Source organism: Mastomys coucha, unplaced genomic scaffold (assembly GCF_008632895.1).
Source record: "Mastomys coucha isolate ucsf_1 unplaced genomic scaffold, UCSF_Mcou_1 pScaffold9, whole genome shotgun sequence".
Lineage (NCBI taxonomy): Eukaryota > Metazoa > Chordata > Mammalia > Rodentia > Muridae > Mastomys > Mastomys coucha.
The window spans coordinates 67,825,630-67,850,747 of record NW_022196915.1 but is presented as its reverse complement, the minus strand read 5'-3'; positions in this window follow the sequence as shown (position 1 = coordinate 67,850,747).

Genomic DNA, 25,118 nt, shown 5'->3' with positions numbered 1-25,118 from the left:
GGGGGGGGGAGGAGAGAAGCCTGAATAGATTATAATAGGCAAACTCAGAGGGTGGGATGTAGAGGGACACTCTAGAGTGTACCAGAGACCTGGGAGGTAAGAGCCTCTCAGGATTCAAAGGGACAGACCTTAGATGAAATGCCCAACAGTGGGGAGGGAAACTTGTAGTCCACTTCTAGTAGAAAGACAGGACATCAAGTGGAAGGATGGTGATACCATACCACAGTCAAAAACTGACCCAGAATTTTTTCTATCTAAATGGACTGTAGGGACAAAAATGGAGAAAAGACTGAGGGAAAGGAGTTCCAGTGACAGCCCCAATTTGGGATCCATCTCAAGGTGAGGCTCCAAGGCCTGACACTATTACTGATGCTATGGTATACTTATAGAAAGTCCCGCATGGCTGTCCTTCCAGAGGCCCAACAAGAGACTGACTGAGACAGAAGCAGGTACACACACCTAACCAATGGACTGAAGTCAGGATCCCCTGTGGTTGAATTAGTGAAGGCTGGAAGAAGCTGAGAAGTAGGGAGACCTCATAGGAAGACCATCAGTCTCAACTTACCTGGAACCCTGGGATCTCTCAGATACTGAGCCACCAACCAAAAAGCATACACCAGCTGGTATGTGGCCCCTGACAAATGGACAGGAGAGGACTGCCTAGTTGTGCCTCAGTGAGAGAAGCTCCTAACTCTGCAGAGATTTGAAGGGCCAGGGAGTGTGTAGGCCTGGCAGGCTGGGGTGTGGTAGAGGAGTGGAGACATCCTCTTGGAGATAAGGGGGAGGTAAGGAGGAATGGGATGAGGAACTGTGGGAGAGCAAACCGGGAGGGAGATAATGACTGGGCTGTAAAAAGAAAAGTATAGAATCATGTTTATAATCTCACAGTTGGATATGCATGGTAGAGATAGAAAGATTCCTGATGCTGAAAACTTGGAAAGCTTTCCTCTTCCTCAACAACCATTTACTTCAGTGTTTCTCAGGATGTAATTACTCCCCTGAATTTTCCAGAGCCAAATTTATAAACATAACACAATAAAGTTGTTTTAAGACATGTATTCTTGCATGTTTCTACAGACCATTATTCACACTTACATTTCAATTCAACCATCTTCCCACTAACAGCTGTAGGGAGGAAGCATCCCGTGCCTCTCTCCTTCTCTCCCTCTCTCCATATACCTTCTGGCAAGTTGTATCTACAAAAATCCTTAATCCAACAGAGCACACCTACTATCTCAAGAAGTAGAAGCAGCATGTGTATGATTCTCTGGGAAGTCCTACTTACATAAGAGTCTGAGTCAATAACCTAAAAATAAAATGAAATATAATATATTTTATAAATTATTCCCAAGTAAGTCACATCCTGAAATTCCAGAGAGACATAAATTTGTGAGGGATACTGTTTAACATAGGACAGAGGCCTCCTTTGCTTTTTTTTCTGTTGCAACTCAACACCCATTAGTACTCTAGATATGACATTTTATTGAAAAATCCTCCTGACTTCTCTCTTCCAGAATTGCATAAAGACAGCAAGACGCTTCCCATCTAGGCCAATTCATCTTAGTCCCCACTGAAATGTCTGGCAGAAAGGAGAGGCCTACTAGACATTTGAGAATAAAAAGAATATATAAAGAATGGAGGAGGAAAATCTTCTTGAAATTCTCCCAGACTGCTCATGTGATTCAGGATAACTTCCTGAAGTACAACATACTTTTCAGAAAGAGTTTTCTTAATTCCTTTACTCTTATATCTTAGGGTCACTTTCTAAACAAACAGAAAGCAAAGATGATGAATTCTCAAATGAATGAGGCACTTCTGAAGAGAAGTTACATTTTATGAAACGATCATTCTTGGCAGTGTATTATTGTGTATTTCCCTGATCAATCCTTAATCTGGAAGTATTTTACATATCATTTACTCTGATGTCCTCTATTTACCCTATCAGAATGGACATCTCATTCTGCCTTTACTTCATTCCCTTGAGGGAGAGACATTCCTGTACATTCATGTAACCGTCGAAACCACCACATTTTTTTTTCCCAAAATCTTACATTTCTGATCAATCACACTCATTCTGGTTGCATTGTGGTACAAGTACAACAGAGTGCTGGTCTGGCTGAAAATATATGGATCTGAAGTCCAGAAAGATTCTCAAACAATGATGACATTTGCAATAGGATTAGTAACCAAAGATTCAGCTGGCCAGAGTCTGCACCACTTTCCCCAGAAACTGAAAGCAGTTTGCTTACCTCTATTTGCTCTCTACTTAGATGTGATCTAACTCATGGAGTCAACTCTCCTAATACCATTCATTATGCCCTGTTGTCAGCCTGCTTGTCTTTTGCTACTATGACTCTGCAGCAGCCTTAGTTGTCTGAGTAGTACTTCATTACTCACTGAGTCCAGGTGTCTAGTAGTAATGACAATAGAATGCTAGGTCCTAATAAAGGCACAGTTGATTTTTTTCTCCTGCCTGTATAGTTCATTCACACTTTATTATCATATGATGAAAACTGAATTGAAAACTGGTCAAGACCTTTAAGTAACATGCCTGAGATTAACATGTTTAAATAGCATACCTGAGTCTAAGCATGTACCATATTTTACCTTATATAAATAATATAACAAACAGTATGTTTGCTTTCGTAGGCAAGGCACAGTAAGCAACAATTTGGCAGAGTTTTGATTACACTTCAGCTCTAAGAAATCTTGTTACTTGTCCTGATTTTCCCCCTTAGTCTTTTAAAGCATATTTTGAACTCTTGACAGTACTTTTGTAAAGTATTTCCATGACTATGTTTGACTAAGTCATTGTTCGATAAATTGCTCATAATTATTTTAACAAAAGCCACAGATTTTACCTGAAAATGATGTCAAAAGGTGTTATTCTAAGTTATTGCTTTTGGAGAAGTACAGACTTAGGAAAAATTGGAACATTTCATGCTGATGGGCTTCATAGCATTATTTTGGTGTAAAAACCATACACTTAACATTTAGCTTACTTGTTTTCTGAACTTTCTGAACACTGTCTGAATACACACCTTCGTATTTAAAATCAAAACCCGTTTCCTGGTTTTCTTTTCTTTGATGTTTACTCCCTCATCAATTTCTACTTTTAGAAAATTGCTTTCCTGTGCTCAAACAGCCTACACCACATTGTCAGATTTAGTTGCTTTTATACTCAATGTGGTATGGAGTCTTATGTTTTCTTTCCTCCCATTGTCTTCTGTTTCCTTATTTTATCTACTGCTGTGAAGAAATGTTGAGCTCACTAAACAATTCAGTCAGTCTTAGCAACATGAAACAACATATTCAACTTTGTATTGTGGGCATATTTACGGAAATGTCCTCCTTAAAATACTCTAATGTACCTGCTGCTAAAATTAGCATGGTTGGAAGAGAAGCAATGTTATCTAGTAGAAAAGAACAAAATAACACAAGAAATTCTTTTATTCAGTATTAAAATGCTGAACAAACATTTTTGTGTTGTCTATAAATTTTTATCTTGAAATATATTTTAAACATTTTCTCCATCAATATGTTCTATCAAAAATGAGAAAATAAAAAACGATGCCAATTCTGAAAAATTTTAATTCCATGCTAAAATCAGTTTAGTATTTCTTCCCTGGTAGCAAAAGCCAAAGAAAAACAAACAAGCAAGACAAAAAACAAGAAAAAGGAAGAACAAGTCTCTTGCTCCATAGATTAGAGGTAATCTAAACTCTGAATAACTACCACACATGTTTTCTTATTGAATTAATAGTGAAGAATTTTGTGTAAAACAATGTATATATAGCTAAAATGGATGGATGGCTTCCTAGGAGGCTTATCTTATCAACAAGAAGATTAAGGTAATTTTGACAGCTTGTGAATTAGTTTGATCTTATCAATGTGCCTGCTTAGAATTGATAGAATCTAGGGCTCTGAAACCCTGGTTTAATTTCTAAACAATGATTTTAGTTTAGATACCTTTTTGTTGGCCTACACAACCTCAAACATTAATTAGTATATAATCAACTTGATTTCAGTGAGAGACTCATGCCATTAATTATACCAATGATTCTTTTGAGCCATGGCTTTCCCCCACTTTCAATTAAGGTGATATGTTAGCTATTTTGCTCACTAGAAGAAAATGTGTGAACTAAACATTTTAATTGAAGAACAATTTATATTGGCTCCATTTCAGGTGTTCATTCCATAACTGTTTATCTCTATGCACTGGGCTTAATATTGTCATTATAGTGGGGATAAAAGAGAGAGAGAAACTCCTTTGTCTCATGGAATATAAGAAGCAGAGGTGTAGGAAAAGACCCAGGACCAGGTGTAACTAGCCTTAGCCCCAACACAGTGACCCAGTTCCTCTAGCTAGGTTCCAATTTTTAAGTTTCCACCTCCTATCAAGATATATCCACCAACTAAACTAAGTGTTTTTAAACATGGACCTGTAGGGGACATTACACATCCAAACCAGATATATAAGCCTCCACTTCAACCAGTACAAATAAATTTCTTAAGACGTATATTTCCTATTGAATTTTGTAATCCCCATTATAACCATGAAAATGGTTTATGATTACCTTTAATCATGAATTCTGTGTTACAAATAATTCAACAGATGTGCACGTTCTTTATTATATTTGTAAATATGAGTACCTTTAACTATCGACTCAGAAAGCAAGCAATCTCCGAATTCTATGCTCTGTTTATCCTTATCTAAAAAATTAAAAAGAAAAAAGAAAAGGAAAAAAAAAGAAAGAAAAACAGCCCATTAATTTCTGAAATCAATATCTGTCCAGGCACAACAGGAAAACACCATGCCCTTATACTTCGGCTTGCTCTTTGTTTATTTTTGTCACTTACCTAAGGATTTTTAGATACAAAATATTTTGCAAGTTAGCAGAGATAACTCTTTCCTCATAAACACTTATATCCTCCCAGTTTCTAACAAAAACATTCATTGTTATTGAACATCTCTCCTATAGGCTAGTGACACATGTTTATCAGTTAAGGACCCCGATCAAGTACTAAGATTTGTGCCAGTCATGAGAGACCAAGTTATTCTGTGGAAATGAAAATCTGAGCTTCGTGAAATGAGTGAAATGAGAGTGTCTTTGTCTTGTAGATGAGGTGTGCTATATCACATGTTACCAGAGGGGCTTTTTTCCAGGCTGATGGTGATTGCATTATAACATATTAGAGTAGTCAGGAGAAAAATGAGAAGATGGTAAACTAAGTGCTAGCTCTTAAAACTGAAGCTCAAAATCACAGGAGGCACATCTGCGTGCACTTTATTGATCAAAGCAAGTAACATGATGTACTGAGCTCAATAATATCCTCACCACATTCATATCTCCTTGGAACATAAGAATAGGATTTTAATTGGCCATGAACTCTTTGTTGTTGAAATTAGTTAAAATGAGATCATACCACATAAGAGTTGACTCTAAATGCAGTGACTGGTGAACATAAAAAGTGAAACATTGTGTAGATACACAGACATTCAATGAAAGAATCTACAGGAGGAATCTACAGGAGATTGTTTATAAGGAAAATTCATGAACTAATACAACTATTTGAAAAAAAACTATTTATGGAATATTTTTGTTTTCAGTTTTTATATGTAAACCAAATGTTCTTATCTTTTGTGCTATTGTAATGTCTCAGAGTTCAACTCATGGAAAACAAACACAAATTTCTCATAGCTCTGACAAGGCACTGACAAGTTTAGTGTCTAATAAGAGACTGACTCCTCCTGGACACCGGATTTCCATTTCTGAAAAGAGTAAAGGAGAGTACTCCTGTATTTTTAAAAAATCACATAGATTACACATTCAGGAGAGATATAAGCACCTGACCTAACAACCTCCCAGATCCTCACTTATGAATTTTCAGGAAAACTAACACATGGATCACGGCAACAAATATTCTGAGAGAAAATAAATTCAACAAATACATTACTTCCCGGATCTTTGTCCCTTGAGTATTTAGAATGCAAATTATGCAACCTCAGAGTTTGTTATTTTGTTCTTGGAATTAGAATGCATTCATTTATTAGAGTACCTTATCAAAATATGTATGTATTATTTTCCTGTATAACAACACAATTATAAAATCAGTGGAGACCAAAAACCTTAGAGACAGAAGAATCGGTTCAAATAAAAAGTTTAGTGAAATTTAGCTAACAAACTAAACTCACTCAAACTTTAATTCTATCTATGAATATCTCAGAAATGGTAGTTTTAGGAGAATATTTTGTGATAATAATTTTTATGGTGAAGTTCTTCCAATAAAGGCAGAAAACATCCATATTCAATGTGAAAGTAGATCTTGATATATTGTGATATATTTCATTGGGAAATTCCATTTATATCCCTTTTCCTAATACATGATATTTACAATACTCATCAGAATGGATGATTGGATTATATTGTTTCAGATCATAATATTTTCTAAATGTCTTCATACAAAACATAATTTTATTACTTATATCACCTTATCCTAAATAGGCAGGTGAGTCAGAGAGATCTTGATGTTTTGAGATGCACTAGAAAGATCACTCATTTATCTGTTTGAGAACCAAGCAGTAAAAGAAGATTGCATTGAATCACAGCTTGGAAGTGAGGGTCCTCAGAGAGAAAAAGAAGGGCTTCACACATTGTGTCAGTAGTTCTTTGCAGTGAATAGCATCTTGAGCAAATATGCTTGATTCCTAGAGATTACAAAATACTTTTAAGACAATTATCGGAATTTGAAAATGCAAGACCTTTGAAGAAGTAAATAAAGATTACTCAAGACAATCTTGTAGACTCACCACGTGTTATAGTGTTGAGAAAAGTCAGGAATAGAGATTTGTAATGTATGGCATGGAAAACTCTATTGAAATCTGTAAGGAGAATCATTCAGAACATAGAACTGTTTGGCATCTTGGGCTTGATGGCCTGAGGTTTCACAAGGGCCTTGATGGCCTTGATGGCCTCTGCACGTGCACTCACTGCCTTTGCATCATCTGCCTGCATTTTCTTCAGGCCTTTTTTGTTGTGCTTCTTGGCAAAGTGCATGTTCTTCAGGAACTTGGGATCAACCCTCTTTAGAGATTCGTATCTTGTGACTGGGGTTTCTTGATGCCATTTCTGTGTCTCGTGGGACTGGATGTATGTGCTGTGGTTCTTGGACTTGACCATGTCTGCACTGTAACCCACGGCTCCAGAGGCCAAAGGGTCCCAGCAGCAAACTCAGCCATCTGGCACTCATCGCTCACCCCAAGCTTGGGAAAAAGATTCTTGAAGCTACATGGCTAAGGGTCAAAGGCTCTTCCAACCAAAGCCCAAGGTTCAAACAAAGGCAGGGACCAAAGCTCCAGCTAAGGCCCAGGTTTCAGCTCCAGCCCAGGTTCCCAAAAGAGACCAGGCCCCTTTGAAGGCACAATAGAAAAGGCTCCTGCCAGTGTGAAGACAGATGAACTGCTGTGACACATGTACCCACACACTGTTTGCAGATGATCAGTGTCCTCTGATGTTTTTACAAATAAACTTGTGGCAAGATCTGAGAAGAAGAAAAAGTGAGAGGAGAAGGAGGAGGAGGAGGAGGAGGAGGAGGAGGAGGAGGAGGAGGAAAGAGGATATGGAGGAGGAAGAGGAGGAGGAGGAGGAAAGAGGAGGAGGAGGAAGAAGAAGAGGAAGAAGATAGAACTGAGGAGTCTCCTGACAGCAACAGTGGGAACCACACCTTTTTTCTTGGAATTCATTAGGTAGACAGGCTGCGATGTCCATTTCAGAATAGGCTACTGCCTTCAATGATCTTGGTTGCCTTTGCCCTGTCTTTACCTTTGCAAATAAAGAAGCTCAATTGCATTGAAATTCATGAGGAGACATATCTGAGAAGTCAGCATGGGAGGCAATTTGTGTATAGTTGGGGAGAGAAGTAAAAATCCAAACGTTGAATTTAAAAATAAGTGCAGGACTATGAAATATCATATAACTTTAAAAGTTTTCTAGATTTCTACTTGATATGCTTCAAAGAACAGAAAAAGGTGTATTGATAATGATATTAATACTTCAAATGTTGGTCTTTACTTAGTTTATACTTCATAAAGTTAATATGCCTCTATTCTACTATTGAATTGTATATTAATTATTAATTGGGAGGTTTTTACAATACCTTGAATAAACACACACATATATAACAGAACTGGAGGAAGGGAATAACAAATCTATTTACATATATCAAGGATCATTATAAATGCAGCATTATGCATTTACTTGATGTTTGTTTATGATATTATGCCTCTAAATTAGCTAGCAATACATTTGATAGTTATTTTTTAATCAAAACAAGCATTGATTGATTTATTATTGTTGGATGTAATAAGGACACTGCATGCTTCAAAAAGGTGAATGTAGTGTAAATATATTGTTGCCTTATAGTGTCTTGCCTATTTGCTTAAGAGCTAAGGACTTTTCTGAAATACAGCTATATATGCTTGAATCAAAGGTTCCAGTAAAATTCTGACAAGATTGTGGTTGAAAAAAAAATAACTGTGGTGTGGTGGTATAAATCTTTAATAACATAACTCAAGAAATAGTAGTGAGTCTCTGATTCTGAGGATATCTTGGTTTACAAACTATGGCCTGGGGCAGTCATAGATTCACACACACACACACACACACACACACACACACACACACAAACTGTCTTTAAAAACTGAAGAAGAGGAAAGAATTAAAGCAAGAGAAGCAAGGAAAGAAGAAAGGAAATGAAAGAGATGAAGAGAAAAGGTAAGATAAGCAAAATAAAAAAAAAGAAACTAGTAAAAATGAAAGAAATTCAAGTTCCCACCAAGAAAAGTAAATGGATAGGATCAACATTTCTTCTATTCATATTTTGATTCTCTGAGTGCACCATGATGGTCTATAAGAACAAGGTCCTGAGAAAGATGGTGAGGAGGAATCAAAGAAGTACATTTTCTAAGAAAGATGTACTTGGTCTGAAAGCATCAGGCACGTTAAATCTTAGAAACACTGGGGGAAAGACTTCACAAAGATTCAAGGAACCAAAAACTGCATTTGATGGCCACAAGGATAAGCCTACTGATTTACAGAATGATAATCCTGTGCTTAGAAATTAACAATACTGATGGATGAGCATTGGAGATCTCTTTAGCTTCTGAGGTTTCATTCAATTTATGAATGAATGACTTTGAAGTTCTTGTGATACAGATCTTTCACTTGCTTGTGTAGAGTTACACCAAGGTAATTTATATCATTTGTGGGTATTATGAGGAGTGTTTGTTCCCTGATTTTTTTTCTCAGCCCATTTATCATTTGTATGAAGGAGGACTACTAAAATCTTTTAGTTAATTTTATCTCCAGCCACTTTGTCTAAATAGTTTATAATGTATATGAATTCTCTGGTAGAATTTTGAGAGTGGCTTATATATACTATCATATCATATGTGAATAGTGTGATTCCTTTCAAATTTCTATCCCCTTCATCTTTTGTTTTCTTATTGATCTAGCTAGAACTTCAAGTACTCTACTGAATAGATAGAGAATGGGCAACATGTCTTGTCCCTGATTTTGGTGGTATTGCTTCAAGATTCCTTCAGTTTTGTTTGATGTTGGCTACTGGCTTTCTATAGACTGCTTTTATTAGATTTAGGTATGTACCTTGAATCCCTTATCTGTCCAAGATTTTTAACATGCAAGGATATTGACCTTTGTCAAAGGCAATTTCAGCATCAAATTAGATGATCAAAAGGTTTCCTTCCTTTGAGATAGTTTATATAATAGATTACTTTGATGGATTTTCACATATTGAACCATGCTTGAATCCCTGGGATGAAGCCTACTTGATTGTGGTGAATGAGGATTTTGATGTATTATCGGATTTCTTTGGTGAGAATTTTATTGAGTATTTTTGCATTGATGTTCATAAGCAAAATTGGTCTGAAGTTCGATTTCTTTCTGGGTACTTTGTGTGGTTTAGGTATCAGGTTAACTGTGGGCTCATAGGATAAATTAAGTAGTGTTCTTTCTGTTTCCATTTTGTCAAATATTTTGAGGAGTATTGGTACTAGCTCTTCTTTAAAGTCTTTTAGAATTTTGCACTAAAACCACCTGGTCCTGATTTTTGTTGCTGTTGCTGTTGGTTTATTGGCTTTTTGGATTTCTTCCCCCTTTGGTTGTGTGCTGGTTTGTATATGCTCAGCCCAGGGAGTGACACTATTAGACTGTGTGGTCCTGTTGGAGTAGGTGTGGCATTGTTGGAGGAGGTGTGTATGGGTGTGGGCTTTAAGACCCTCATCCTAGTTGGCTGGAAGTCAATCTTCTACTAGCGACCTTCAGATGAAGATGTAGAACTATTAGCTCTGCCTGTACCTAGATCCTGCAATGCTCCCACTTTGCTGCTAATGGATTTATCCTCTGAATATGTAAGCCAACCCTAATAAAATATTATTCTTTATAAGACTTTACTTGGTCATAGCGTCTGTTCACATAAATAAAACCCTAAATAATATAGGTTGGGAGATTTTCAATGACTACTTCTCTTCCCCTTGGAGTTCTGGGACTCTTTAGATAGTTTATCTGATTTTGATTTAGTCTTTGTATGTGGTATCTGTCTAAGAAATCATCCATTTTGTTTAGATTTTCTAGTTTGTCTAGTACAGGTTTTCAGTAGTTTTCATGGTAAAAATGGTCATCTTACCAAAAGAAATCTAGAGATTTCATGCAATTGCCATCAAAATTCCAACACGTATTATACAGACCCTGAAAACATAACTCTCAACTTCATATGGAAAAATAAAAACTCAAGAGAGCCAAAAAAAATCGTAAGCAAATAAAGACCATCTGGAGGAATCACCATCCTTGATATCAGGCTGTACCGTAGAACAATAGTGATAAATTCCACATGGTTTGGTACAGAAAGAGAAAGTTTTTGAAGACCCAGAAATAAGCCCACCTACCTATGGACATTTGATATTTAACAAAGAAGCCAAAACCATACAATAGAAACATGAAATTATTTTCAACAAATGATGCTGTCCTAACTGACCGTCTGCATACAGAAGAATGCATATAGATCCATATTTATCACTCTGCACAAAGCTCAAGTCAATGTGGATTAAGGACTTCAACATCAAACCAGATACAATGAATCTAATAGAAGATTAAATGGGAAATAGCTTTGAACGGATTGGTACAGGAGACAATGGTTCAGGCTCTAAGGTCAACAAATGATAAACGGGACCATATGAAATTGCAAAGTTTCTATAAGGCAAAGAACACTGTCAATAGGACAAAAGGGCAGTCTACAGATTGGGAAAAGTTCTTTACTAACCCTACACCTGACAGAGGGACAATATACAAAATATATAAAGAAATCAAGAAGTTAGATTCCAAAATACCAAATAATGCAATCAAAAGATGGGGTTCAGAGGTAAATTGAAAATTCTAAAGAGAGTAATCTTGAATATATGAGAATCATTTAAAGTAATGTTCAGCATCCTCAGCCATCAGGAAAATATAAATCAAAACACCCTGAGATTCTACTTTATATCAATCAGACTGACTAAGATGAAAATCTTCAAAGACTGAAAATTCTCAAGAAGATGTGAAAAAAGGGGAACACTACTGGTGGGGTTCAAACTTGTAAAACTACTCTGGGAATCAACCTGGTAGTTCCTCAAAAATTGCAAAGCATTTTGTCTGAAGATGTAGCTATACAGCTCTTAGGCATATATCCAAAAGATGATCCACCATACCACAAAGATTCATGTTCTACTATGTTCATTGCAGCTTTATTTGAAATAGCTAAAACCAAAAAAATAAAAAATAAAAATAGATATTCCTCAACTGAACAAGTTGATGGATTCTAAAAATGTCATACATTTACATAATGGAATACAGAAGGAAGAAAGAAAGAAAGAAAAAAAGAAAGAAAGAAAGAAAGAAAGAAAGAAAGAAAGAAAGAAAGAAAGAAAGAAAGAAAGAAAGAGAGAGAGAAAGAAAGAAAGAAAAAGAAAGGAAAGGAAAGGAAAGAAAAAGTAAAGGAACTCATGAGTTTCACAGGCAATATCATCCTGAAAGAGATAGCACAGTCCGAAAGGATATGCATGGTATGTACTCACTGATACATGGATAGTTGCTAAAATGTACAGAATACTCATGGTACACCCCATAGACCCAAAGAAGTTAAACAAGAAGAAAGGTCTAAGTAAGATAGAAGGAAGGAAGGAGGGACCTTGATGGGAAATAGGAGGGGAGTAGAATGGGAGCAGGTTCAAATATGGGGAGAGACAGTAGAGAGGTCCCAAAGGACAGGAGGATGAGTAGAAATATGGAGCTTCCAGTGGTGGGCAGGGGGAATCTCTATGAAGTCCCAGCAATGGGGAGATGGAACCTGAAGAGGCCATCTCCAGTAGCCAGATCGGACTCTCAATGGAGGGAAGGGGACACCAACCTACCTACAAAACTTTTGACCCAAACTTGGTTCTGTCTAAAAGAAATATAGGTGTTGGGTCCTTCTCATCCAGCAAGAAAGATGCAACTACACGAGCTCTTCCTTTTGCAGTTTATTTCAGGAAACTTTTAACAATGCATCTCCCTCCTGCTCTCTCCTGCCTGCTTCTCCTCCTGCTCTAATCTTATGCCTTATGCTGTTCCTGCCTCTCTGGAGTTACTTAAGCTCCGCCTCCTGGCCCACTCTAGGCTGTTGAGTACTCCCAAGCTTAGCCAATCCCAATGGGCCATGTAGCAAAAGCAGATATATCACCAGATGTAGAAGCAACCAATGGCAACAAGCTTGGCCAAATTAGGGTTTTGTTTACGAGGCTGCTCGCTAGGAGCTCGGCTCTCCACATATAGGGAAAAAAATTATAGAGCAGAAAGGAGTAGATGATCATTGACTAGCCCAACTTGAGATCTATTCCATGTACGGGCACAAAGCCCTGTGACTATTAGTGATTTTGATAGTTTGTATAGGTTGAGCCCAGAAAGTGGCACATTAGAAGGTGTGGCCCTGTTGGGGTAGGTGTGTCCCTGTGGGTACGGGCTTTAAGACCCTCCTCCTAGTTGCCTGGAAGCGAGTATTCAGCTAGCGGCCTTCTGATGAAGATGCAGAACTCTCAGCTCCTCCTGTATCATGCCTGCCTAGATGCTGCCATGCTCCCACTTTGACAATAATGGACCTAAACTCTGAACCTGTAAGCCAGCCCCAATTGAATGCTGACATTTATTAGACTTGCCTTGGTCATGTTGTCTGATCCTAGTGGTAAAATCCTAACTAGTACAGTGATGCTATATTATGCTTGCAGACAGGAGCCAGGTATAGCCGCACTCTGAAAAGCTATACCCATCAGCTAACAAATATAGATGCGGATAAACAAAGCCAAACATTAGTGGGAGGTGGGGGGGCCCTATGTAAGAATTGGGATTAGTATAAATATGTAGTTGCCATGGTTGGGTAGGGGGAATCTCTACAATGTCCCAGAGACTTTAACTGAGGGAGCTTTAAAGGAGTCAATGTGGGTGACCTTAGCCACACACATACCACATATATGGCAGAGGGCTGCTATTTTTTGACTCAGAGGAAGAGGATGCATCCAATTTTTCAAAGACTTGATAAAGAGGATAGAGGGATTTCCAGTGGGAGCTGCCCTTTTAGAGGTGAAGAGGAGAAGGGGTGGGTATAGGAACCTTAGGAAAAAGGACTGGGAAGGCACAGCATTTTGGATGTAAATAAATGAATATACAAACAATTTATAATTAAACCAAGTTCTAAGGATATCTGTACCAGGAACTGTAAGGCTGCCTCTATGTAAATGTTGAGGGCTGCACAGATAGAAAAGCATCTCCTGCAGGAGGACCTAATTGAAGACTCCCTGAGAAACAAGGAATGCTGCTGCAGAAAATGCCAGCCAATAGGGAACTTCTGTTTAGAAGAGAAGTTTTCTTGGGACCAATGTGGCATGGGTGGAGGCTACTAAAGGAGCTTGCTGCATGGGTTCAGATGGGCTTGCTGAGGTGTTTGCCACCTGCTCCCAGAGTCTATGTCTTTGACTCTCTGGTCTACCTCACCACCAACCCCCAAGAGGGCAGGGGGTAGACCAGGTCACAGGCAATAGATGTCCAAGATAAAAAACTGACATACATTTTATGGATCTTACCTGGAACAAGTGTGTTCTGTGCTCATAAAATGGCAGGTAACTATTTAAGCTCATGTTTATATCAATATTTCCTTTGTCTTTTTTTGTGTTGATTTTTACTAAATAATATATGAACTACTAGCGGAAGATCTCTTATGTGCTGCAGCAACAGATCTACCTGGTCTGGAAAAAATGATGGAAATCATGGGTAGAGAAGTGTACAACAATGAGTTGAAAGGAAATACAGAGACAAAGTGTGGAGCAGAGACTGAAGGAAAGGCCATCCAGAGACTACCCCACTTGGGGAACCATCCCATATGCAGTCTCCAAACCCAGACACCATTGTGAATACCAAGAAGTACTTATTGACAAGAACCTGATATAGCTATCTCCTGAGAGGCTCTGCCAGAGTCTGACAAATATGGAAGTGGATGCTCACAGCCAAACTGGACTGAACACAGGGTCCCCATGGAGATCAAGAACTGAAGTAGCTGAAGGGGTTTGCAACCCCATAGGAAGAACAACAATATCAACCAACCAGACTCCCCAGAGCTCCCAGGGACTAATCCACCAACCAAAGAGTACACATGAAGTGACCCATGGCCTCAGATACATATGTAGCAGAGGATGGCCTTTTTGGGCATCAATGAGAGGAGAGGGCCTTGGTTCTGTGAAGGTTCAATGCCTCAGTGAAGGAGAAAGCCAGGGCAGGAAGGCAGGAGGGGGTGCGTGAGTGGGCGGGTGATGGAGCACCCTCATAAAAGCAGGGGGAGGAGGGATGGGATAGTGTCTGTGGAGGGGAAACCAAATTAAAAAAAAAAAAGAAATGCATAATAAGTCCTGGTTGCCTTAGGAAAACATCAAAGAGTCACACAATTCCACTTATCCTTTCATAATATCTTTCTTTAAAAAAAGAATTTTTGAAAAAGCCTGCCTTTGGTTTGGGAAAACCACAGAGCCTCGTGGTCAAAAGCATAGATCTTGGAAGACTGAATATGTGCTGAATGGTTAGGAGTCAAGCAGTACAGGAACCTTTTTTAACCTGTAGTTTGATATTTAGCAACAAATAAAAATCCCTTCTTATGAAAGAAAAAATTCTTTCATATTAGGATTTGAATGTATATATTTTCTGATGATGGAGGTTCACAAAAATGCTAAGATTAAACCATTATTTTTTTTAAAAAAGTTTCATTTTATTATACACTATTGCTGATATTTTACACTTATATCATTTTCAGTTATTTAAAATATTTAACCCTATTGTCTTTTTATAGAATTAGAAACTACAAATTTAGTCAGGGTTGGTCTCAAGGCAGGGTTTCTCCGTATAGCCCTGGCTGTCCTGGCACTCACTCTGTATACCAGGCTGGCCTCAAACTTAGAAATCCATCTGCCTCTGCCTCCCAAGTGCGCAGATTAAAAGCATGTGACACCACTGCCCTGCAAATATCTCATGTCCCTATAATACATATCAGACTAAGATTAGTCCTTAACAGCTAGTGTAAAGGTTAATATGTAGAAGTAGAGTAAGAATCTTCTAGCAATTAATCTTCTAGTGTATGATTTTTCTTAAGAAGGAAGATCCATGACTCAGATAAACATAGTGAAAATGGTATATTTGAAGTTTAAGGACCATTAGGCAATAGATGTTTCTATAGTCACAATACTTAAGTTTCATAAATAGTTGAAGACTTGGAAAGAAATACAGAGAGTAAATATTGCATATAAGTATCGGGAAAATTCTGGATTAGACATAAAATGTAAACTCAATTCATAACACAGTCAGGTATTTGTCCACAATGGCTGCAACAGCAACTCAGTGTCACAAACTTACAAAATTGAAGACACTGCTGCATTTTCTGAGTATTAGAGAAGGTCCACACTTAGCATGATCTTGGACACTGCTTATAAGCATCTGAAAGGCTGTGCAATTGCAGAGTTCCTCTTGGTATCTCAGAGTTTCCTCTTCTTAGAGAACTTCCATAATCATCAAAAGAAAAGAGATTGTCATCAGAAGGTGATTTTCCTGTGAATTTTCTTTTCCCTTGTTGTTGCTATTATCAGTTCCTCCTCCCCTGCAGGAAAGATTTTACTGTAAGAATTCACCAGATGGAAATGGACATTCAAAGTCACCATGCTAAAACAGAAAAGATAGTATAATACGAGGAAAGGAGCCTTGGAGTTTAATTCTGTTATAGCTTAGATGTTGAAAAACAGATGTATATATAAAGTGGTCAAAATTAATTTAACTGAACACATGTATTGGAAAGAAAGAAAATATTCATTATCTTTGAGTTCCTTTAAAAAGAATTATATATATATTTAATTTAGAGAAGTTTCAAATAGTGATTAGCTAATAATTTATTCACCAAATACCCACTGTGTTTTGTAATAAAATACAATGGTTTTGTACATCCTTGGCAGTGTTCAATATATTATTTTTAACAGTTTTTATGCTGTACAAATATACAATGAAAAGTCTTTTGGGATCCCATTAGCTACCTTTTATCTACGCACAACATTTAAACCTTTTAATTATATTTATTGTTTTAGAAAAGAATATATGGCAGGTAGATTATTTTTCTACATTTCCCTCTCCCATTCACAAAAAAGTCAATGTTTTATTATCACTTTGCCCATGTCAATATTATGTGGTAGACTAAGATGTAACTGCCATAGACATAAAATATATTTTTCCTCCAAATAATTTTCCAATGATAAAAATTAAACTCAAATATTTTTATAAAATGTTGACAGTGTGTGATATATCTTGAAAACATTAAAAATGAGAGACTTAAAAACATTCATACAGCTAACCATACATTAACTCTTATAGGAGAATAGGAGGTAGGATTACAGGCCCAGAAGGGAATAGGAACTTCACTAGAAAACCAACAAAGGCAACTAGGCAGGACTCTTGGGGCTCTCAAGAGTCTGAACCACCAACCAAAGAACATGCATGGACTGGACCTCGGCCTCCCCACATGTATGGAGCATATATGCAGCTTGGTTTTCACTTGGATTTGAAATAACTGGAAAGGGGTTTGTCCTCAAAGCCATTGCCAGTATGTGGGATATGTTTTTTCTAGCTGTGCTGCCTTGTCTGGCCAAAATGGGAGAGGAAGCGCCTAGTCTTGCAGAGACTTGAAGTGCCAAGGTAGAGTTATTCTCAGAGGGGGCCCTACCTGCTTAAAAGAGAGGGAAGATGGGTGGGAGGATTGTGGGAGGGGTGACTGGAAGCGGGCAATGAGGGAGATGTAAACTGAATAAGTAATAAAAAAATTAATTTAATAAAAAATATTTTTAAATACTTATTTTTGAAATGTATTTTGTTACCCTAAAACCTATTTACTAATGCTGAAATATCAATAAGCTAGTCATGGTGTGTTATTGCCTTGGAATTAATCTCATTAGCAACCTGTCTAGGTATTGTGGGGGGCACACTGATCCTGTAGTTTGAGTCATGCCATTTTGACCTCTTAAGTTATCATCATTCATGTGTTTAGTTTGGGGATCTTTTTGTAGTTCTCAAGGAACTTCCTTTAGTAATATTTTACAACTCCAAAATTTGAATTCCTCCACTTAATAAATTAATTCCATAACGTAGCATGTAAACGAAACAGCTAACTCCTTTAGTCTTTCATCATGTCTTTCATAATCATACATCATCTCTGTTGTCCATATAGGAAGTATACAGGTTACAGTTGGGTTTGAGATGATGTTGGAGTAATGAAAAAGTCCCCCAAATAGAAACTATATCAGACAATAGGCTCTTTGAGTTCTAGTATGGAACTATTATTCCGCCTAAAATTTAAATTGAATCGAAATAATCTCATGCTCTCCTGGAATAAACAAATAGTATATCATGTTCTTTACTTTTTCTTATCTCCTTTTTTATTTATTTCCTTACTTTGAGATCCAGTTCAAAAGAGCAACATATATGTTTCAAAAAATTTAACTGATTTGAGGTAGATAACATGTAAGAATCCAGTCACATTCTGATTCTAGATTTATATCATTTATATTTATATATATATTATTTATTTTAGATCTATATCTAAAGTCTAAAGCTGAAAATATCAACAAAACACATAGAGAGATTAATCAGAGAGTAATCTTATAAAAGAAATGTCATGAAAAAGTCAAACATGGAAACATGGGTAACCCATATCAAGGCAACAGCAGGACCTACACTTTGACAGGCAGAGACAGACAGAAGACTACCCTTAATTCTTCCTCTATGGTTGCCCTATTAGTTCCAATCCACTGGCTCCAATAGGCAAACTGAGCCTAAGGCAATATTACACAGAAATATTCTTTAATAGCCAATGTTTTGCTGTGTCTACTGGTTAGACTGTGCCTCCTGCAGGTCTTTCTGGAAGCCAGCAACCTGATAATATTCCTTTTTATATTTTTCTTAAAGCAGTAGAGAGCTTCTCATAACAGGTACACTTCTGACTTCACCAGCTTTTCCAAACTTTCATTATCTTTTGTCTTAAATATAAGCTTCTATCATTCTATAGAATTCTATACATTTTCTCAAATTTATGTTTATCTTTCTACATGATTTATGTTTCAAGATTTTGTTATCATTTAACAATTTCCCACGTGTGGAGAGTTTCCTTTAGTCTAAGTACATGTATAGGACTAGATTTGTTACAAACACATTATTTTGGTTTTCTTTATTGTTAATACAGCTTTATTTTTTATTAATATCTAAAAGGTATTACCCCTACCTAAGGAGCTAAGATTTGACTCCTGCTGAATAAGGAAAATCAGTCCTCTTGATATATTGACCATACATTTCTAGGGCAGACCTGTCACCCAGGAGCAGTTGGACAACACAAACTAGACTCCATTTTTTTATTTTTCTTGTTTAAGAAATAAAGAGAGAAAAAATTAAAATTGGGTAGATAGAGATTTGGGGTAAGTTCTGATGTAATGATGGCAGAAAAATGAATGTGATAACATATATTATATGGAATTATTATAGTATAAGTAAAGTGTTATTTTAAAAAGATAGTTTCTAAGATATCACAATAGTCATTACCAGTATGAAACATTACAGTACTTGTGTTCTTTTCCTTCAGATAGAAAAACTGCTATTAAGAGACTAGCTATGTCCCTGTAGATGTAATATGTTATTATCTCTGTGTTTCTTTTCATTAAATTTAATTTTCAGAAAATTACCTATGATTTGCTTTGGAAAATAACCTTCTGAATTTACTCTGTTAGAGTTCATTTAGCTTCTATAGAATAAGTGGGTATGTAAGCAGGCACATCAGTTATACCAAAGACTGGACTGCCTAGTTATTGTTCTACAAGTTCAGGAGAACATGTTCTCTCTCTGGTTTAGTCTGTCTTCATCTTCTTTGTTCAGGTTGGGCAATGGAATCAATCATCTAGTTCTTACATTCTATGGTTTATCATTTCTAATACTTAAGAGACACTTACTGGTGACTGGTGTCTGGACCCTTGGCACAGTGGTATCTGTAAGTTACATCAGGAAAGTCGCAGTGTCCTTGCAGAACACAGTCTTTCTCTGGCTTCTGTCAGTGTTTCTCTCTGTCTTCATGGTGCATGGATCAATGATTTCCCTTGGTGGTTTTGTAGGGTTGCCTCATTGTTAAAAGAACTCTTAGATCTTGGCCAGGAAAGAGCTAACTTGGTCCATCAAGAGGCTTAAAGCAGAGAAGTCTTCTATTTGGACCAAGTTTTGTACGGTCCCTTCTGCTTTATTCTTTCTTCAGTCCTTGACACCCTACAACTTGTTGTCTTACTGCATTTCACATTTCTATTTGGGTTGTCTAAAACACTTAAGAGATTTATAGCTGGAATAGAAATTGTTTGCTGAGGCAATGCTGCCATAACCTGACTGGTATGACAGGCCTTTGTCTCTAAATAAATGGTTCCCTAGTTCTGGTAATATTGGATAGATGTATAACTGGAGGTAACATATCTGATATCCTAACTTGGATAACTAATTCTGGAATCTGAGACACAGAGACCAGATTATTAATAAACATCTTACAATGTGCAAAAGTGACCTAAACATCAATGAAAAATTATGCAATGTTCCTTGTCTTCAATATTAAATGCTTTTAAAAGAAAAGTATATTGATTTTCAAATCTATTTTAGAGTTTGATATCAACATCACTCTTTTTTTCTGTTTTCCAGGCAGCTATCAGTTTATGTATACAAATTCTGCAGACTAACATGCAAAGAACCTTCCAAATATGTACCTAAGGATTTGTAATTTTGAAATTTGAAACTACCATTTTCTTAATTTAATGAATTTATGAATCAAAGTGATGGCTATTATATTACTGGTTTCAAGATGATCTATATTATATTTAGTCAAGGAAAAATTAGAAAATAATAATCTTGCCCCTCCCATTACATTTCCTGCATTTATATGCAAAAATTTAGTCTGGGGCTTGGGACTTCATTAGCATAGCTTTCATTTTGAATATTAAATATAATTTGGCACACATCTTAATAATCATTATTCTGGTACCATTTGATGTTGTAATTTATGCTTTGTGCCACTATCTAATTTACTGCTAATCATTTTTAGAGTTGAATAAGTTTCCAGAAACGTTGTTTCTTTAAACACTGCTATGGAATTGAGAACTCCAAGAATTAAAGAAGGAATTGATGTAGCAGTTCATTGCTGATCTGTGAGCTCCAGATCTATTGAGTTACTGCCAGGAGACATTTGTATTCTTCACTCATAGACTTTATCCTCCTGTCAATGAGGACTAAAGCACACTACCCAAGTGTGGCTAATGCTTTCTGCTTCCTGATGATCTCCCTGGTGTAGAGGACTTCTTGTCAGTTTTACTATGTTTCTGCCCTGTAGTAGTAGCATGTAGGGGCCAATAAAGCAGGCAGGTATTGCTTCTCAATACACAGCTCATCAAAAGTCAGAGAACAGAAGGTTCTGAATAAATCAGAGTACTCTGGACAGTTGTTCAATTGCTAATGAGAGGGACCGACACTTTGCTCAAGCTTCATAAGCCACAAGGCCATCTGTACATCTCTCAGGATATGTACAAAGAGAGATGAGCCCAACCTCTCAGGGGAATGCTTCTCACTGGCCTTCTTGCTCTAAAACTAAATAAAACATGTGTAAGATATTGAATACAATTTCTTTAAAAGATCCACTTTTAACATTATATTTTCTGAGAATGTTCCTATGTACATAAGCCCTATTTCTTAGCTTTAGGAATTGCTTGTTTCACTTCTATATATCTTAGTAATACTTGTAATCATCCCTAGTTTCTAAGGTCAGGTACTTCTAATGTGATAATATATAATGCATCTTTTTGTATATAACTTTGGTTTCTCCTATTCGATTTGAGATTCATTTAAATTTACAAAGTTGTTATGTTATATCTATGAAACAGTACAGTTTTGGAAGGTGATGATGTAATGTGATGAAATTTAAGGTGTATTTATTTTAAAAAGTAATATTTTAGGATTCTATAAAAACTTACTAAGAGTTATAATCAAGTATATTCTTACATAAGGCTTCTTTGGATAATATAGCTATTTGTAACTTACTCCTGTCTACTTGAGCTAATCATAGGAATATATACTTGAGCACTATGGAAATTACTTCTTGACCATATCAATATAAATTTTAACATTACCTTTCTGTATTAACTCTATCTTCTCTTCATATTATTTAAATTGTCATCATGATAAAATCATATGCTTACGTCCAAGACAGGAAATGGAGCCAATGGATTTCTTCAGTTTTCCTGTTGGTCTGTTATGTGACTAAGTTATCTTTGAGGCTCACCTGGACAATAGCAAGTCACAAACAGAATCAGTGCAGATACATCATCACCTAAGGTCTGATGGAGGATATGCTCTACTTTCATTATCAGCATGAGGAGATTTAGAATTACCAAGGAGAATCACCGCTCAGTGTACTTGGGATGAAATTCTCAGAGATAGGTTTAACTAAGAAAGGTAGATTTAGCTAGAAGATAGGATACCATACAGAGTAAAACATGAAAAGAAAGAATCCAGATGATTGTCATCATTTGTCTCTAACTTATTTGTCTATCCCAATACAAGAACACAGCTTCACACCACTGCCAACAGGCCTTCAGCACGATGGTGAATTGTAGGCTTTCAAGTTATCCACCAAAATAAGTCTCTCTTACCTTAAGTTGATTTCTGCCAGATATTTTATCACAGCAACAGCATCAGAAACTATTGCACCTTTATTCTACTTTCCTTGATGAAGTACAATGTCCTTTTTAATATCTCCATGGTTTCTTAATCATTAATTGTAGTTCTATATTTTTGTTTACTTATTTACTCAAGGACCACATCCTAGTTTTCATTAAAATCAGTTCAATTGAATATAAATCACTTATAAAAATAATAGTATGAGAGAAACTTAAAGTTATATGTTAAAATATAAGATTTACTAATTATTTTAACATATACCATTTAAAGTAAATAACAAAGACATATAAATATGCACATATGAGAGAGAGAAAGAGAGAGATTCATTCTTCTTTTGAAAGTAAATAGATTTCCAATCTGCTTATATCTAAAAGAAAACATTCTCCCAAGACTAATTGGCTGATATTAAATGAAATTCTTAATCAATTTTGTATTTGTATCTATTTCTTATTCTTATTTATTTGTTTCCTATGTGCTTAACTATTTGTTTTCCAAAGAAAGAGAAAGATAGGGAATGGAATATGGAACATTTTAAGTTGAAAATGAAAAAACTGTGATCAGAATATATTGTATGAAAAATTATTTTTATAATATATGTGCATTAAAAAAGTAGTTTTCAAGAAAATATTTCAACCTCTATTTCCTTTGTATTTTTTTCAATTCCATGTCATACTAATCCATCAAAGAGACAAATTTTAAAAGCTTAAATTTCAAACCAGAGAAATAAAATAGGATTTATATGCATACAGTAATTTATTTTAACACCTCCCTCCCAAAAATAAGCTTAGAAGTTACAGTGTTGTGCAAAGGTTTGGAAATGAAGTGTCTCCTCCAGGCACCTGTACTGAATTGTCCAGTACTGATGCTATTATTGTAGATGGTGAAACTTCTGGCACTGGGGCTTAGATACAGATGTTAGTTCACTGGGTCTATGCTTCTGAAGGCTACAACTGCTCTCTTTCCCTTCGTTTCTGCTGTTTATTGGCCACTATGACATGAACTCCACTTCTCTGCCTTCTCTGCTCCAATGGACTGAAAAAAATCTAAAACCTTGGGTGAAAAGAAATATTTCCTTTCTTGGGTTGAAAATAGTTTGTTTTCTCATAATAGGAAGAAGTCTGACTCAAATATATAAGCAAAACATGATTCTGAGTTAGGTTTATATACTGACAAATTAATGTCTGAAATGGAAAAAGTGGTTATATTATATAATCTTTTGATATAATAAATATAATTTTCTTTAATAACTGTAAAAATGACACTAAATAAACATTTTAACCTAGTTCATCTTATTTTATGTGAAATTTAGTACATTAAAATAGTATAAAGAAAATTAAGTGCTAGCAAGATGGCTTGTCATGTTTATATGTTTGCTGTCCAAGGGTGACCATGAGAGGTCATTCTGTGTGACCTCCATGGTAGGAGAAGATAAATGCCTCAGCAAGAATTCTTACACAGCCAAACATACACCAAGACCTGCAAGTATGTGTGTATATGTTAAAAGAATATCATTTTAAAAGACAAATGAAAAAACTATGATTTTGTTACAATGTCCTTAAGGAAACATAAATTTATATCTACTCTACCATCAGGAGCACAGTGACATGCTAGAGGCTGAGAATCTGAAGATGAATCTTGTTTATAAGAAAATAAATGATTAAGCAATGTGTTTGGAATAAAGATCAATGAAAATTATAAGTCCTGAAAACAACCCCAAATGTTTCTGAGCAAGGCACAAAGTCTTATACCGGTTAGGAAATGTCCAATAAAAATAAATAAATAAATAAAACAAGACGTTAGCATGAAAAGAATTCAAATTTTGAGGTCATCCTCTTTTGCATAACAATTTTGCCCATCAGATATAGAAAACCCTGCTTTAGCAACAAATTACACACACAGACACACAGACACACACATATGCACACATACCATTTTTTCAAGTTGTTCCTATTTTGACTGATGTAATAGTATATTCAAAAGTCATGAGGGATTCTCCAGAGAACAGTGACAACTTTCAGCATTCACAACAAAGCTGTCCTCCAGAGCCCTGTCACAGAATGTGGCTGTTTAACTGATTTGTGAGTCATTTGAAAGGAATGTTGACTAAAATCCTTGGTGTCAGCTGGAACCTCATCCCCGTCAGGTTTTTCAGTTTCTGGAAATTTTCGGTGTACACCATCAGAAAATGGTAGTGGTTTGTATTCTGAAGAAAGCAGCGCCCCATTTTCTGAATGTCATTTAACAACTCAGCAAATAAAAATAATAGGACACTAACGTAGCCATCCTTCCTTTTAATGCAAAGCAAAATTGGTCCCTATAGCATATTCCCAACAGCTCTGGAGCTGCCAGCTTTTTAAATGATTCAGTTTCTAACCTTCCTCTCTTCAGTTTTAGTGTCACAGCTTCCAGTGATTTAGAATGGAGCTTGGCTGTGTGTCGTGTCTGCTAGAGGACAGGTTCTTCCAAATCTGAATAAAATGAAGGCACTCAATTCTGATAGGAACAGGCTTCTGTCCTGTCCATACAGTAAAATATCTCCCTCTCCCTCTCCCTCTCCCTCTCCCTTTTCCTCTCCTTCTCCCTCCCCCCTCCGCCTCTCTCTCTCTCTCTCTCTCTCTCTCTCTCTCTCTCTCTCTCTTTGTGTGTGGTGTATGTGTGTGTGGGTCCTTGTGGAGGTTAGCAGACAACTTTTAAAAACAACTTCTCCTTCCATGGGTATTTGGTTCCCCCTTTTAAGAAGGAATGAAATGTCCACCTTTTGGTCTTCTT